General features: G+C 40.3%; 1 protein-coding gene and 1 non-coding gene across 3 annotated transcripts in view; one reads left to right on the forward strand and one right to left on the reverse strand.

Annotated features, from left to right (window-relative positions):
* SH3D19 (SH3 domain containing 19) overlaps positions 1–14,081 on the forward strand; it is a 170,792-nt gene that overhangs the window by 81,752 nt on the left and 74,959 nt on the right. The gene's annotated exons all lie outside the window — the stretch shown is intronic.
* LOC114233470 (small nucleolar RNA U13) lies at positions 10,920–11,026 on the reverse strand. The gene has a single exon (XR_003619609.2). It is a non-coding gene; the product is annotated as a small nucleolar RNA U13 (small nucleolar RNA).

Here is a 14,081-nt window from a genome sequence, read left to right on the forward strand (position 1 = left end):
GTGTGATGGGGGTGTCGCCTTTCCCTGATAGCTGGGTCACCTCCTGTCCCTGAGGGCTCCTGGACTGTGAGAGGGGGCAGGCCAGGCTGAGGGACCCCCCCTCCAGTGCATGAATTTTCATGCACCAGGCCTCTAGTTAATAAATAATAATACAAGAATAAACTCTGTGTTTCACATACTCACAACTGTAAACCTACTTTTCCCCACCCAGTACAAACATCCCCTCGATTGTAAACCTGTTTCCTGGAGATAATATTGCTCCTGGCACAATGGGTTGTCCAAGCAGTCCAGGGATGCTATCAGGGGATGACAAATAGGACCTAAATAGGACATCTATTGCCCAATACTTTCTCTTTTGGTTACAGATTCTAAAGAAGCTCCAAGTAAAAAGTCCTAATAACCTGAACTACACTGTTAAGAATTTTTCTATATGGCAAATTCCTATCTTTAACACCATTATTCTTTTTGTCTTAAATGAAATTACATTCACTTGTTCTGATTATAAGGCAGAATATGTTCATGATAGAAAATTTGGAAAAAATAAGCATATAAAGGAAAAAGTCATCTATAAGTTCACCTTCTCATAGTTAATCACTATTATATTTTAATATATTTCTTTCTGGTTTTTATCTTTTTATACAATACTATTATTTTAACATAGAGGCTCATGAATATATTGCTTTTAAATTGTTGTTTTCATCTAATGTTATATTGTAAACATTTTCCCATTTCAGTAGTCTTATAAAGTATGATTAAATTTTCTACTACAAAGTAATACATTTTTATTATAGAAAGTTTATTTAAAAAAAGAAAAAAATTAAAGTTATTCATGGTCCAACCACTGAATAATAACTACTGTTGGTATATTGGTGGGTCAGCCTTTCTGCTGTGCATATTTAGTGTATTTTTATAAAATATAATCAGGATTATACTGCACGTTGTATCGTATATTACCTTTTTTTGTTTCGTTTTGTTAATCCTCACCCAAGGATATTTTCCATTGATTTTTTAGAGAGAGTGGAGGGGAGGGGGGAAACAGAGAGAGGAACATCAATGTGAGAGAGACACATCAATTGGGTGCCTCCCACATGCGACCCAACCTGGGCCAGAGGTATGTGCCCTTGACTGGAATCGAACCAAGGGACCGTTCAGTTTGAGGGCTGACGCTTTATCCACTGAGCCAAACCAGCTAAGGCTACCTTTTTTTTTTTTTTTACAAAACAAAAGTTTATAAACATTTTTCTAAGATAGGATTTTTAATGGTATTCCATCAAATTTGAATTATTTTGCTGTTGTCAGACATTTAGGTTATTTCCAATATTTTCCTATTAAAAACAGTGCTGTGGTAAGATTCTTATATCTGCATTTTAATAGCCCATCACTGATTACCTCCTTGTGATAAATTCCTAGCAGTGGAATTAATAGATCAAAGTTAATGGATCAAAAAAAAAAAAAAACAAAGTTAATGGATCAAAAAATTTTTTTCAGACTTTTTACATGTACTACCAAATTGCCTCAGTAAAAGGTTGCAGTATCACCACTATAACTTTATTTAAAGATCTCCCTTTGCCCATGTTGCTTATGAATGAACTAGAAGAAAATAACCAATAAGGACTTTTTCTTTCAACTTGACTCATATTTTTATGTTAGAATGCTCAGATTTGTTAACCATGGCCCATTTCTATAATTTTTAGTTCAGACCTCCAAACAGTACTTTGCAAAAGAATCTTGTACTAATTCAGAGCCCCCATAAATCCTCTTGCCCGGAGCCTTTTAGAGGCCTTTCTCCAAGGGCATTTAGGAGTGAGATCACCTGGATAAGAAGCATATACACCAGTGCCTATCCCTTATGTCTGTATTTGAAATCAGGACTATTGTGCTCAGGTTTGGGAAACTTCTAGAGTGACTCAAAATGAATACAAAAAATACTCCCAGATCATACCCAAGATTGGAGAACTTTTTAGGGCAATCCAAATGGATTTTGAAAAATACCTTTTCAGCTATTTAGGTTCTGCTCATATTGGTAAAATCATTCAGAAAGGCAGTGAAATATAAGGTAAAGTGCTTGGGTTTGAACTTCAGGCTGCCTGAATTAGAATCCAGCTTTTCCCCCTTAGGAGCTATGTCTGTTGGCCACTTTCTTAATCCTTGTGTACCTCAGTTTACTCATCTGTAAATGGGGCTAATACTAATACCTCTTAGGGTTATTTTAATGATTATTTACAGTTGCTGTATCAGTTAGAGTTGAAATAGAGAAACAGAACCAGAGATATATTAAGAGATTTATCGCCGAAACCGGTTTGGCTCAGTGGATAGAGCGTCGGTCTGCGGACTGAAAGGTCCCAGGTTCGATTCCGGTCAAGGGCACGTAACATTGGTTGCGGGCACATCCCCAGTAGGGGGTGTGCAGGAGGCAGCTGGTGGATGTTTTTCTCTCATCCATGTTTCTAGCTCTCTATCCCTTTCCCTTCCTCTCTGTAAAAAAAAAAAAAAGAGAGAGAGAGAGAGAGAGAGATTTATCATAGTTCATTGGCCTATGTGATTGTGGGAGCTGGTGAGACAAGTCAGAAATCCATAGAGCAGATCACTAGGAAGGGCAGGCTGGAACTTCCGTACATGGACTGAAGCTGCCATCCACCAGCAGGATTTTTTTCTTCATCAAAGAAGCCTCAGCTTTGCTCTTAAGGCCTTCCAGTTGATTGAATGAGGCCTGCTCAAATTACCAAGGATTATCTCCCATACTGATTATGAACTTTAACCACATAAATTTGTGTTTAATTGGATAACTAGAGACTGTAGCCTAGCCAAGTAGACATAAAATTGATTATCACAGTTGCTTTGGACCTCAGTTAAGCAGACTAAACCCACTTGGGACTGAATTTTCAAGCCCAGGGCTTTTCCAGTGTCTATAGTCAAGTTCTTTCTGACAGATATTTGATATCTGTTAGTTTTGTTGTCATGAGTAACTGTACCGTTGCATTATTCATAATCCTAAAGAGTTCTCTGTTGGAACCTGGTCATGGCAGGATTCTATGCAGGAACATAAACTGGTGGTATCTGCTCTTACCATATTTGTGTTACCCTTCCATGCTTGTATGAGCACACTGCTACACACTTCTGCTTTGTGTGGACTGGTAAAGTCTGGCATTGTCTGAACTGTTGAGGGTCCCAGAGGCTTTTGACATAGTGACATGATATCAGCTTTGGCTACTTAGAGAAAAGATACAGATTCGGTCCTATCTTTTTACTAACCCTGGTTTTTCATAGCCGATTCTACATATCAAATGAACTTCCTTTTGGGAAGTTAATTGTAGTCCTTTGAGCATAAGAAACCCTAACCTCCTCTCAATCTGAATACAGGAGGCTGTCTTCTTTGTTCCCTCACTCAAAGTAGGAGAAGACTGGCCACTCAGAAGTAAAATAGCGAGTGGAAAAGCACAATAAACATTGTTAGGCTACTTCCTTGTGGTCTTGGGTTTCAAAGCTTTTAGCAGTAGCTCTGGACACAATGCCTGTAGTTGATCCTCTTGTGGCTTCTAGGCCTACATTTCAGTGATTGGTTTGTTTGCAGTCATACTAAACCTTACCTCATGCAGGAGTGGTGGCTGCAGTGCAAGCAGTCCCTGCCTGCTTCTCTGAGAACTGCCTCCCAGACTCAGGGAACCAGGTTTTCACACAGCCTTACCCCATTTGACCATAGCTGATAGACTTCTGACCCAATGCTTTGATAATCAAGTTCTTTCTCTTGAAAGTTTAAGCTAAAGATAGAGCTGAGAGACATGGTTTCCAGAGCTTGAAAATTGTTTCAATTTGGGTTTGGTGGGACATATATCCTGATGAACACAGGCCGGATATGCTGATGAACAAGCAGAGCTAGTCCAACGTTAGCAGGAGATGGACGAGGGAAGCAGAGAGAGTGTGGTCTCAGAGAAAGTGAGGAAAAATGAGGGCTTGTGCAAGAAGCCCCCTTGTTTCCCAGGGCTGCATGAAGTTCACCTGCACTTGCTGTTTGTGGAAATACCCTTATATGCTCATAAGTAAAACCTCATTTAAAATTTTTAGTTTAAAGGGGTTTCAGATGCTTTTACCCTCACAAGATAATATAATGCCATTAGAAGAAATAACCATAAATATATTATAATTTAGAAATGAAAATTACATATTTAGCATACTTATATTGGCTTTAGGACTAACCCAAACTATTGCCTTGTTTCAGGATTTATTTCCATGAATTTATTTCCAGGTTAGGGTTCCATGAATATATTGAAAACACAGAGCAGAGTAGTACTTTAAAGTATTTATGTACAAACCAAATCACTGCCATATAATATAGTGTGTGAAGGAAGAAATGTATTGCTTGTCTTATGAACACTGACATCAGATCTATGCCTTACTGAGTAATGGAAGCCTTCATTGTTTTGTCTTTTTCCACCAACAAAAAACAACAACACACACCTCTTTTAATGTAGGATCTCCTAAAACAACACAAAATACAGCTAGACCCATGAATTTCCAAACATTTGTTTGCATACACCCCTTGACATGTTATATGTTATGAATAAATCCCAGAAGTGATGAAAATCGTCAGTCATTTTCTAGTACTCTTCAAGACACCCCCTCCCTTCCTCCACCATTGCCTTTGAGTTAAATCTTCCAAGCAATGGGATATTCAGTGGAAGAAGACAAGTTCTCAGGGTTCCTTGGTAATTAATTCACAATTGTCACTTATATAAATTTTTTGTGTGTTTTTCTCTCAACATTCAGGTGAACTTTTTGTGAGGCAGGAAAGCACAGTAACTAAGAACACTGTCTAAGTTCAAATCCTGGCTTCATCATTTACAAGCTATGAGACCTTAGATATTTCAATTACATAAACCCTTTTCTCATCTGTAAAATGGCGATAATGATATACCTCTTCTAAAGGTGGATGTGTGGATTAAGTGAGTCAAAAGACATGAGGCATTAGAGCAGTGCTCAGTTAGACTAGCTGTTATTTTTGGAATGGCTTTGTTATTAAGTCCAACTCCCTTACTCTAGTTGGATTAAGTAATTGATTTTTATTAAGTGGAATTTAAATTGGGATCTCGGAGTTTTTTAAGTTTCTTACTTTAAAAAATTTAGAGGAGTAGGTAGAAATCATCCAAACATTTCCAATACTCTTATATTATAGATGGGGAAACTGACATTAAGTTATACTATTACTAGAGGCCCGGTGCACGAAATTTGTGCACGGGGGTGTGTGTCCCTCAGCCCAGCCTGCACCCTCTCACAATCTGGGACCCTCTCACAATCAGGCCTAAACAGGCAGTCGGACATCCCTCTCACAATCCAGGACTGCTGGCTCCCAACTGTTCGCCTGCCTGCCTTCCTGATTTCCCCTAACCACTTCTGCCTGCCAGCCTAATCACTCCCTAACCACTCCTCTGCCAGCCTGATGGATGCCTAACTGCTCCCCTGCCAGCCTGTTTGCCCCTAACTGCCCTCCCCTGCAGGCATGGTCACCCCTAACTGCCCTCCCCTGCAGGCCTGGTCACCCCTCACTTCCCTCCCCTGCAGGCCTTGTCCCCCCCAACTGCTCTCCCCTGCAGGCCTGGGTCCCCCCAAACTGCCCTTCCCTGCAGGCCCGGTCGCCCGCAACTTCCCTCCTCTGCCGGCCTGGTCACCCCTAACTGCCCTCCCCTGCAGGCTTGATCGCCCCCAACTGCCCTCCCTTGCAGGCCTGGTCCCTCCCAACTGCCCTCCCCTGCTGGCCATCTTGTGGCAGCCATCTTGTGTCCACATGGGGGCAGCCATCTTTGACCACATGGGGGCAGCCATCTTGTGTGTTGGAGTGATGGTCAATTTGCATATTACTCTTTTATTAGATAGGATGCTCACAGAGCAAGTAGTTACAGGGCTGAAACTGAACCTCAACCCCCCTCATACTGTTCACTCTCTATGTCTGAAAACTATTAGAATGATCCTTGGACCTGAGCCCTCTATGCCCTGTGTCTCCAAGAATTCATTTATACTAGTAGACTTAATGCAAGCAGATGCTTTATGTACAAGGGTGGGTCACCTCTGCTCTCTTTGGCCCTTTATTTGCCTAAAGAAGTGACTTAATCTGGGTATTTAAATAAAGTAGTACCCTTCACTTTTTTTTAAAATAGTGCTTACTTGCCCTAGCTGGCTTGGCTCATTGGATAGAGCATAGGCCCACGGACTTAGGGGTCCCAGGTTCAATTCCAGTCAAGGGCATGTACCTCGGTGATGGGCTCAATACCAGCCCTGGTCGGGCAGAGGCAGGAGGCAACTAATTGATGTGTCTTTCTCACATTGATGTTTCTCTCTCTGTCTCTCCCCCTCCTTTCCACTCTCTCTAAAAATCAATGGAAAAATACCCTCAGGTGAGGATTAACAAAAAAAATAAAATAAAATAAAATAAAATAAAATAAATAAAATAAAATAAAATAAAATAAAATAAAATAGTGCTTACTGAGAATATAGCCTTCAAATCTTCCATAGATTTGTTCTGCTTAAGACTGAGGCAAAACCACAACTTGCATTTATGATAGGCCTATTGTTGGAAGGATCACGACTTAAATAAAATCTCTATGAAACATTGATAAATACATGTTTGATATCAAACATATATATTGGAGTTTCTGTACAATGATATATATGAAAGTGGGATTCACTTATATTCCACAAATAGTTATTGTGTGTGATAAGCACTTTGCTAGGCGTTGTGCTAAACTTAGGGAGTTGAAACCCTAAAAAATAAACCTACAGAAATTTTGCCCTACCCTGATTTACTTTAAACTCTATTAAGGTTAGTAGTCATCCTGTCCCCTGCATTTTTGTCCTTTTACTAGTACTTCTCTTCTTTTTATTTATTTTACTTTATTTTTATTTTATTTTTTGCATGTATTTTTTTAAAGTTATCTTTGTAGTTGAAAGTATTTCAGATGTCTCCCTTCTTCCCGCCCCCCCACAATTGACTCCCTCCTTCCTTCTCTTGCACCCTCCCAGGCCTTCACTGCACTATTGTTTGTGTCCATGGGTTATGCATATATACATTTAAGTTCTTTGGTTAATCTTTTCCTGATTCCCCCTACCCCCTTTTCCTCTGAGATTTGTTGGTCTGTTGCATGCTTCCATGTCTCTGGATCTATTTTGTTCATCAGTTTATTTTGTTCTTTAGATTCTACCCTAACTTCTCTTCTTTTTAAAACAGCACCCCAAATAGTCTGTATTTATGTGGTAGGCCCTGAGAATGGGCCTGCTTGACCTCACTCCTCAGTTTAAACATGACTTCACCTTGAGAAAAAATATGTGGGTTTTGACAATTTTGGTTGCTCTGGGGAATAATGCTATCATTCATTGTTTACAGTTAAATGTTACACTTCTGCCTGTAGAGGATCTTTTCTAGCACCTTCTGTAATATCTTACAAATAAAACATGGAAAAGTAGAGTTTGCATGTCAGTTTTAAAAACACACACACGTAATTGTGACAAATGTTTCACTAATGTATCATGCGAACAATAGGGGAAACTGAAAGTTGTACTTTGAAAACAAACTCTTTTTTTCTCTGATAAGCTGCATCTTTATTTAGTGGGTTAGTGGGATCCACATCAGCACTAGCACAGTAACAAGAACTGAAGTTCAAGATAGGGTCAGGGACAGGGATCTGGTCCAGCCCTTTCCTTGCAGAAGCTCCCCGACCCTTCCTAAAGAGAAGAGGCGTGGGAGAGAAGGCCTCGGTGGGAAGGATTTGTCATAAGACCTGTCATCTAGTCTATCTTGGGCTGATGCTGACATGGATGTTTCTTGAAGGATGAGATCCCATTGAGAGACACAGTGAGGGCCGGGGTTGCTGTGGGCTGCAGTGAGCTGGAAGGATCCAGACTGGTCAGCAGGGCTTAGAGTTTACACAAGCAAATGCTCTGTCACTGTTCCACAAGTCATCTGCCTTTGTCACTTCATGCTACTGAGAAAAAAATAAACACCGATTCCCACCTTAAATCTTACTAAGGCTAACCTAAAACCCAAGGGAGTTACATGCAGAGAGGAAATCCAAGGCCAGGGTTTTCAAACCGTTTCCCCAGAGCACTTGGGTCCCTGCAAAGGCAAAGGCTGAGCCTGTCACTGGGGCTTGGAGCCAGTGCAGAGGGAGGGAGAGGGCCCAGAGGGACCTGCTGTGCAAGAGGCCATGTGTGCCGTGCAGACTCCAGTTGCTGGGAGATTTTTCTTCTATTCTGAGACATTTACTTCACCAGTTTTCATGGGTCTTCTTCTCTATATCCTTAGTTGTAGGACTTCTGTTCAGCTGGATTTCAGGCAGTGCTCAATGATGATTATTCTGTAGTTTAGTTATAATTTTGATGTGGTTATGGGAGGATATGAGGACGCATTTACCTACACTGCCCACGTTGACTGAAAGCCAGCGCTTTCACTGTTTCAGAGGGTCAGGAATCTGGGAGCAGCTTAGTTAGGTGGTTCTAGCTTAAGTGTCTCTCATGAAGTCACAGTCCAAAACAAACATTTCTACTGAGATGTTAGCATTAAAAGGGAATACAAGTGCAGTCATGTGCTTCATGATGGTATTTTGTTCAACGATAGACCGCATATATGATGACAGTCCCATAATATAAGGGAGCTGAAAATTTTCTATCACCTACTGACGTCATAGCCGTTACAATGTTGTTACAATGTCTGTGTTTTTAGCTAGGTGCTACACAAAAGTAAAAAAAAAAGTTAAATAAAAAGCTTTTAAAGTTAAAAGTTACAATAAGCTAAAGTTAACTAATTATTGAAGAAAAAATATTTTTATAAATTTAGTGTAGCCTTAGTGTACAGTGTTTATAAAGTCTACAGCCATGAACAGTAATGTTCTAGACCTTCACATTCACTCACCACCCACTCACTGACTCACCCAGAGCAACTCCTAGTCCTGCAAGTTCCATTTATGGTGCCCTATGCAGGTGTACCATTTTTATATTTTATACCGTATTTTTATTGCATCTTTTTTATGTTTAGATACACAAATACTATTGTGTTACAGTTACCTATAGTATTCAGTATAGTAACTTGCTGTACAGTTTGTAGCCTAGGAGCAATAGGCCATATCATATGGCGTAGGTGTGTAGGAGGCTATACCATCTAGGTTTGTGTAAGTGCGCTCTGTGATGTTCGCATGATGACAAAATCACCTAATAACGTCATGGTTAAGAAATGCATGACTGTGCAGTCTTTATGTTAAAATTGTAAAAGGCTGCCTAAAGTTTGAAACATTTTTATATCACGGGGACAAAAATGAACAAACTAAAGGCTGATTTTTTTAATTACTTTGGCACAATTGTATCTAGAGCACAAATCAACTTGTATTATAGTTTATAATTATTTTTATGAGTCTGGCTCCTCACCCAAAAGCAGTTGTTCATCTTTGTATCTCCATGTTTAGTATGTAACAGATGATCGGTGGTTAATGTTTCCTAATTTAAGAGGAGACACTTTCTTTTTTCTTTTTTTTTTTTTTTTTTTTTTACAGAGAGGAAGGGAGAGAGATAGAGAGTTAGAAACATCAATAAGAGAGAAACATCGATCAGCTGCCTCCTGCACACCCCCTACTGGGGATGTGCCCGCAACCAAGGTACATTCCCTTGACCGGAATCGAACCTGGGACTTCTCGGTCCGCAGGCCGATATTCTATCCACTGAGCCAAACGAGTTAGGGCAAGAGGAGACACTTTCAAGTGAACTAGAAACAACTAGAAATCTGAGTACCTCAAGAAATGTATTTCTTTTTTTAGGCTATTCACAAAAGTAAATAAATGCGGTGGAGAAAAGCTTTCTGATTTGTATTTGTGTGTTGGTTTTCTTCTCATACTGTCATTTTCTCAGGCAGAAAAATCATCCAATAGCCCTGCTATCCCACTACGGGGACTGTTCCACATCAGATGACTTTCTAGGGAAACTGTTTCTGCTGTTGCTGATCGTCCTGTCATGGGAATTCCACCCAGTCCTTCCTAGACCCTTGGTGTCGGGGTTGTCCAGATGCAGGTGGCTTGTGGGGATGAGGTGGAATCCGGAGTACAGCTTGCAAGCATGTCTTTGATTCTAACCCCACCAACAACAGTTACATTTCTCTTGGCTCTTTGCTCTCCATCTCCTTCTTGTTCTCTTTTTCTTGAAATTTCAGGAAGAATCCCAGATATCCTCTGAGTGGGTTCAACTCAGCATGCAACAGCTATATATCTCTCCTAGAAAAACTGTGGCCTCAGTTTTAGCAGTCAGAGTATTTGTCTGGAAGCAGCATATGTAACTATCACACCAGCTTTGGGTGTTTGGAAAGGCTTTCATCACTTTGCCACTCCACCAAAACAGGAATGATATTTGCTACCTAGCTAGGTGGACCTATAGGGAGAGGGAATTACTAGATAATATATCTTCTCTTTTTGACAGTAAGGCTGTTAAGAAAAAACAAGTCTGTCTATATATCTGCCTGTCTCTACCTACCTACCTGTTCATTAATCTATCCATTCACACATTGATTTCAATTGATTGCTATTTATTATGAATTCTTGAAGGGTCATGGCCCAAGAAACAATTAGTATGTGTTATGGACATTTGTAAGGTGACATAGCCACTGGTTAAAGGTGTGAGCAGGATGATCTTAAGTGCCACTTGAGGTTTGAGTTAGGACTGGACTGTCCTGCCAAGCCTGTTCTAAAAATGCCAACACTGGACTAGCTGGGAGTTTGCAGAGTGACTTTGGCTGCTGCAAGAAGGTAAATATTACTATTCATATCTGCACAGTCTTGCCAATGAGAATCTATTTTATTATTTTTTAAAGTTTGGTTATACTTTAATCTCTCTTTCAGTTGTATTTAACTTGAGTTGACATCCGTGATTAGTTCTATATCTGTGATTTTTTTTCACGTCAGACGGGTAATGTGCCAAAGTGATAATAATAAGGTTTGTGGAAGGCACATCTCACACAAAAGTGTGAACACCCGATCATAATGCTTATGAACTACAAAAGAATCTGTGATATTTCTTTTAAGATTCTAGATATCTTTAGGTGGTTCCACATTTTCTAATCTGTATTACAATTGCCAGCCTAAAAATCAACCAAAAAACCCAAAACTAAAAGCTTGCCTATTTACTTTTCTGTCTTCTCCACTTAACCATAAGTTCTTTTACTGTAGGGCCTCATTTTTTCTACTCTTGTCTCAGTACCTAGGAGAATCCGTGGAACATAGAAGACACTAAGGAAATAATAGTTACATTAATGATTTTTTAATTCTAAGTGTTTCTGTTTATTTAATTTGATCATTAACTTCTTATTTTTTTATTTTATGTTTAAGCAGTACAGGTTTGTTAAATATAGAGATCATTGTTGTTTCTTTGCTTTTTTTGTAAGCTGTTTTGAAATTATATGCATGCTGTTGTGCATACTAGAATTCTGGACGGTTTTTACCCCTGTAATGGCATGTAAGATTTGACTTCAGTCTGTTTCCAGAGAATGATTGGTTATCTCGTGGTTTGAATGTAATTTTAATTATTCAAAGTTCATGAATTTAACATGAACCAAATACTTTTTTTTGTCATAGCAAATCTTTTAAAAAATAACTTAAAATTATAATATGAATAATGTCAATCCTAGCGGGTTTGGCTCAGTGGATAGAGTGTTGGCCTCGGGACTAAAGGGTCCCAGGTTTGATTCTGGTCAAGGGCACATGCCCGAGTTGTGTGCTTGATCCCCAGTAGGGGGTGTGTAGAAGGCATCCAGTCAATGATTCTGTCTCATCATTGATATTTCTATCTCTCTCTCCCTCTCCCTTCCTCTCTAAAATCAATAAAAATATTTTTTAAATAAAATAAAATGAATATCCTACCTAATAATAGACAAATATGCAAATTGACCATACCTTCGCTATGCCCACGATTGGCCAGGAGGCACAGGGGGGCGGGACTCGGGGTGGCCGGGTAGCTGATTGGGCTGGCGGGATGCTGAGCTGCATCGCCAGCAGCGGCACGAGCTCAGCGTCTGCGCCATGGCTGTGCTGCGGCACAGAAGGGGCCTCTGGGGCAGCGAGCTGACGTCCCGCCGCGCGGACCATCAAAAGCGGGGGAGCTGAGTGCCTGTCCGCTCAGGCAACAGGCCTTTCAGAAGCCGGAGTGGACAGGCACTCAGCTCCCCCGCAATCGAAAGCAAAAGTGTGGGAGCTGGGTGCCTGTCCGCTCAGGCAGCAGGCCTCCGCCATGCTGGAGGCTTCTGAAAGGCCTGGTGCACCAGCGATCGAAAGGAAAGCGTGGGAGCTGGGTGCCTGTCCACTCAGGCACCAGCGGACAGGCACCCAGCTCCCCGCGGTCAAAAACAAAAGCGTGGAAGCTGGATGCCTTTCCACTCAGGCACCAGGCCTTTCAGAAGCCTCCGGCGCCTGGTGCACCAGCGGACAGGCACCCAGCTCCCCTGTGATCGAAAGCGAAAGCGTGTAGGGCACCCTACACGTGCATGATTCAATCATGCACTGGGCCTCTAGTTTATTATATAAAATTTGGAAAATACAGAGACATAAGTAGGTTAACAAATCATAATTCTGTACCTCTTAGAGCCAACTATTGTTAACATTTTGGGCATAGGCAGTGATGTGCTGATAAATGTTTAACAACCAGCTCCCTTAGTGTAATTCCAATATAAATGTTGGTTGATATTTTTATTAATATTAATGAGTAAGATGAAAGTGAAGCAACCAAAACATGTCAGAATTTCCACTCTTTTTGTCAATGATGGATAATAGTTTTCAAATACTGGAAGAATGTTTCCTCAAATTTGCATGCTATGCATAACATAACAGCTAAGTTGAATCTGCATTATTAACATTTTCTCTGTCACTTTTTTAATCAATAAAATGCTAAATTAGGCTCTGGTTTGCCAGTATTTGTGATGTAAATACACCTACTATGGCCAATTTCAAGCTACCAACAGGACACCACTGATGGTGAATGGGGAAGAGATTCATAGTAATACATCATTATGTAGTGTTTCCACTGTAAAGACATGAGAGGCATAAATAGCCTCAAGAGCCTGGATAATAGTAAGGGTGGTAAAATGATTAGGAAATGATTAGTTTTGAGTATTTATTGCCTTTGTTTTTGTGTGATTCATTTAAATATAAATTTATATAATTTGTATAAGTTTGTATAATTTTTAAATAATGGCTATATTTAATAACTGGCCTGTAGAATTTCTGAGAATTTGTTAGCTCTCTTGAGCCAGTGTGAGTAGACTCATGCACATCACTGAATACATATATATGTTATCACTTTTCTTGTATAAATATAAAACATAAATATATGTTTACTTATATATTTGAGTGTTTATTTTTTAAAGTAAGATTTTAAAAACAAGGTTGGGATCATACTGAGTATTCCGTTTGGGTACCTGTTTGTCTACCTCATAGAAGTAAATTCCGATATCAGTTGGTCATGCTCTGTTGCTTTGCCAGGTTATATTTCAGGCCATTTCACAGCAGGTAGAGCTGGTCACATGGGAGATTAGGTGAGAATGGGTGTATAAATGCCTCTTCTCTTCAGTGTAGAGGGAAGAAGAGAGATTGAATGGCAACAGGGGCAGCATAAATCACCTGTGTAACAGGTGGGTTATTTTAAAGTTTGGTGGGCTTCATCATTCCTCAGGCAGTGTCCTCACCTTGAGAGTGTTTGGAAACCTTGCTCCTCTCATCCACAATATACACTGAGTGGCCAGATTATTATGATCTCTGAACGCATAATAATCTGGCCACTCAGTGTATATCCTATATAATAAAAGGCTAATATGCAAATTGTCCCCTCGACAGGAGTTCGACCAGCAGGCAGGCCGGCCAACTGCCCACGTCCCCTCCCACTGGCCAGGCTGGCTAGACCCCACCTATGGCCAAATTCATGCACCGGGCCTCTAATATATATATATATATATGTATATATATCCTATATAATAAAAGGCTAATATGCAAATTGACCGAACAGCAGAACAATTGGTTGCTATGACGGGGGCATATGCTCAATGCAGGAAATGCCCCCTGTGGTCAGTGTGC

The sequence above is a fragment of the Eptesicus fuscus genome, chromosome 6 (genome assembly GCF_027574615.1).
Source record: "Eptesicus fuscus isolate TK198812 chromosome 6, DD_ASM_mEF_20220401, whole genome shotgun sequence".
Classification (NCBI taxonomy): Eukaryota; Metazoa; Chordata; class Mammalia; order Chiroptera; family Vespertilionidae; genus Eptesicus; species Eptesicus fuscus.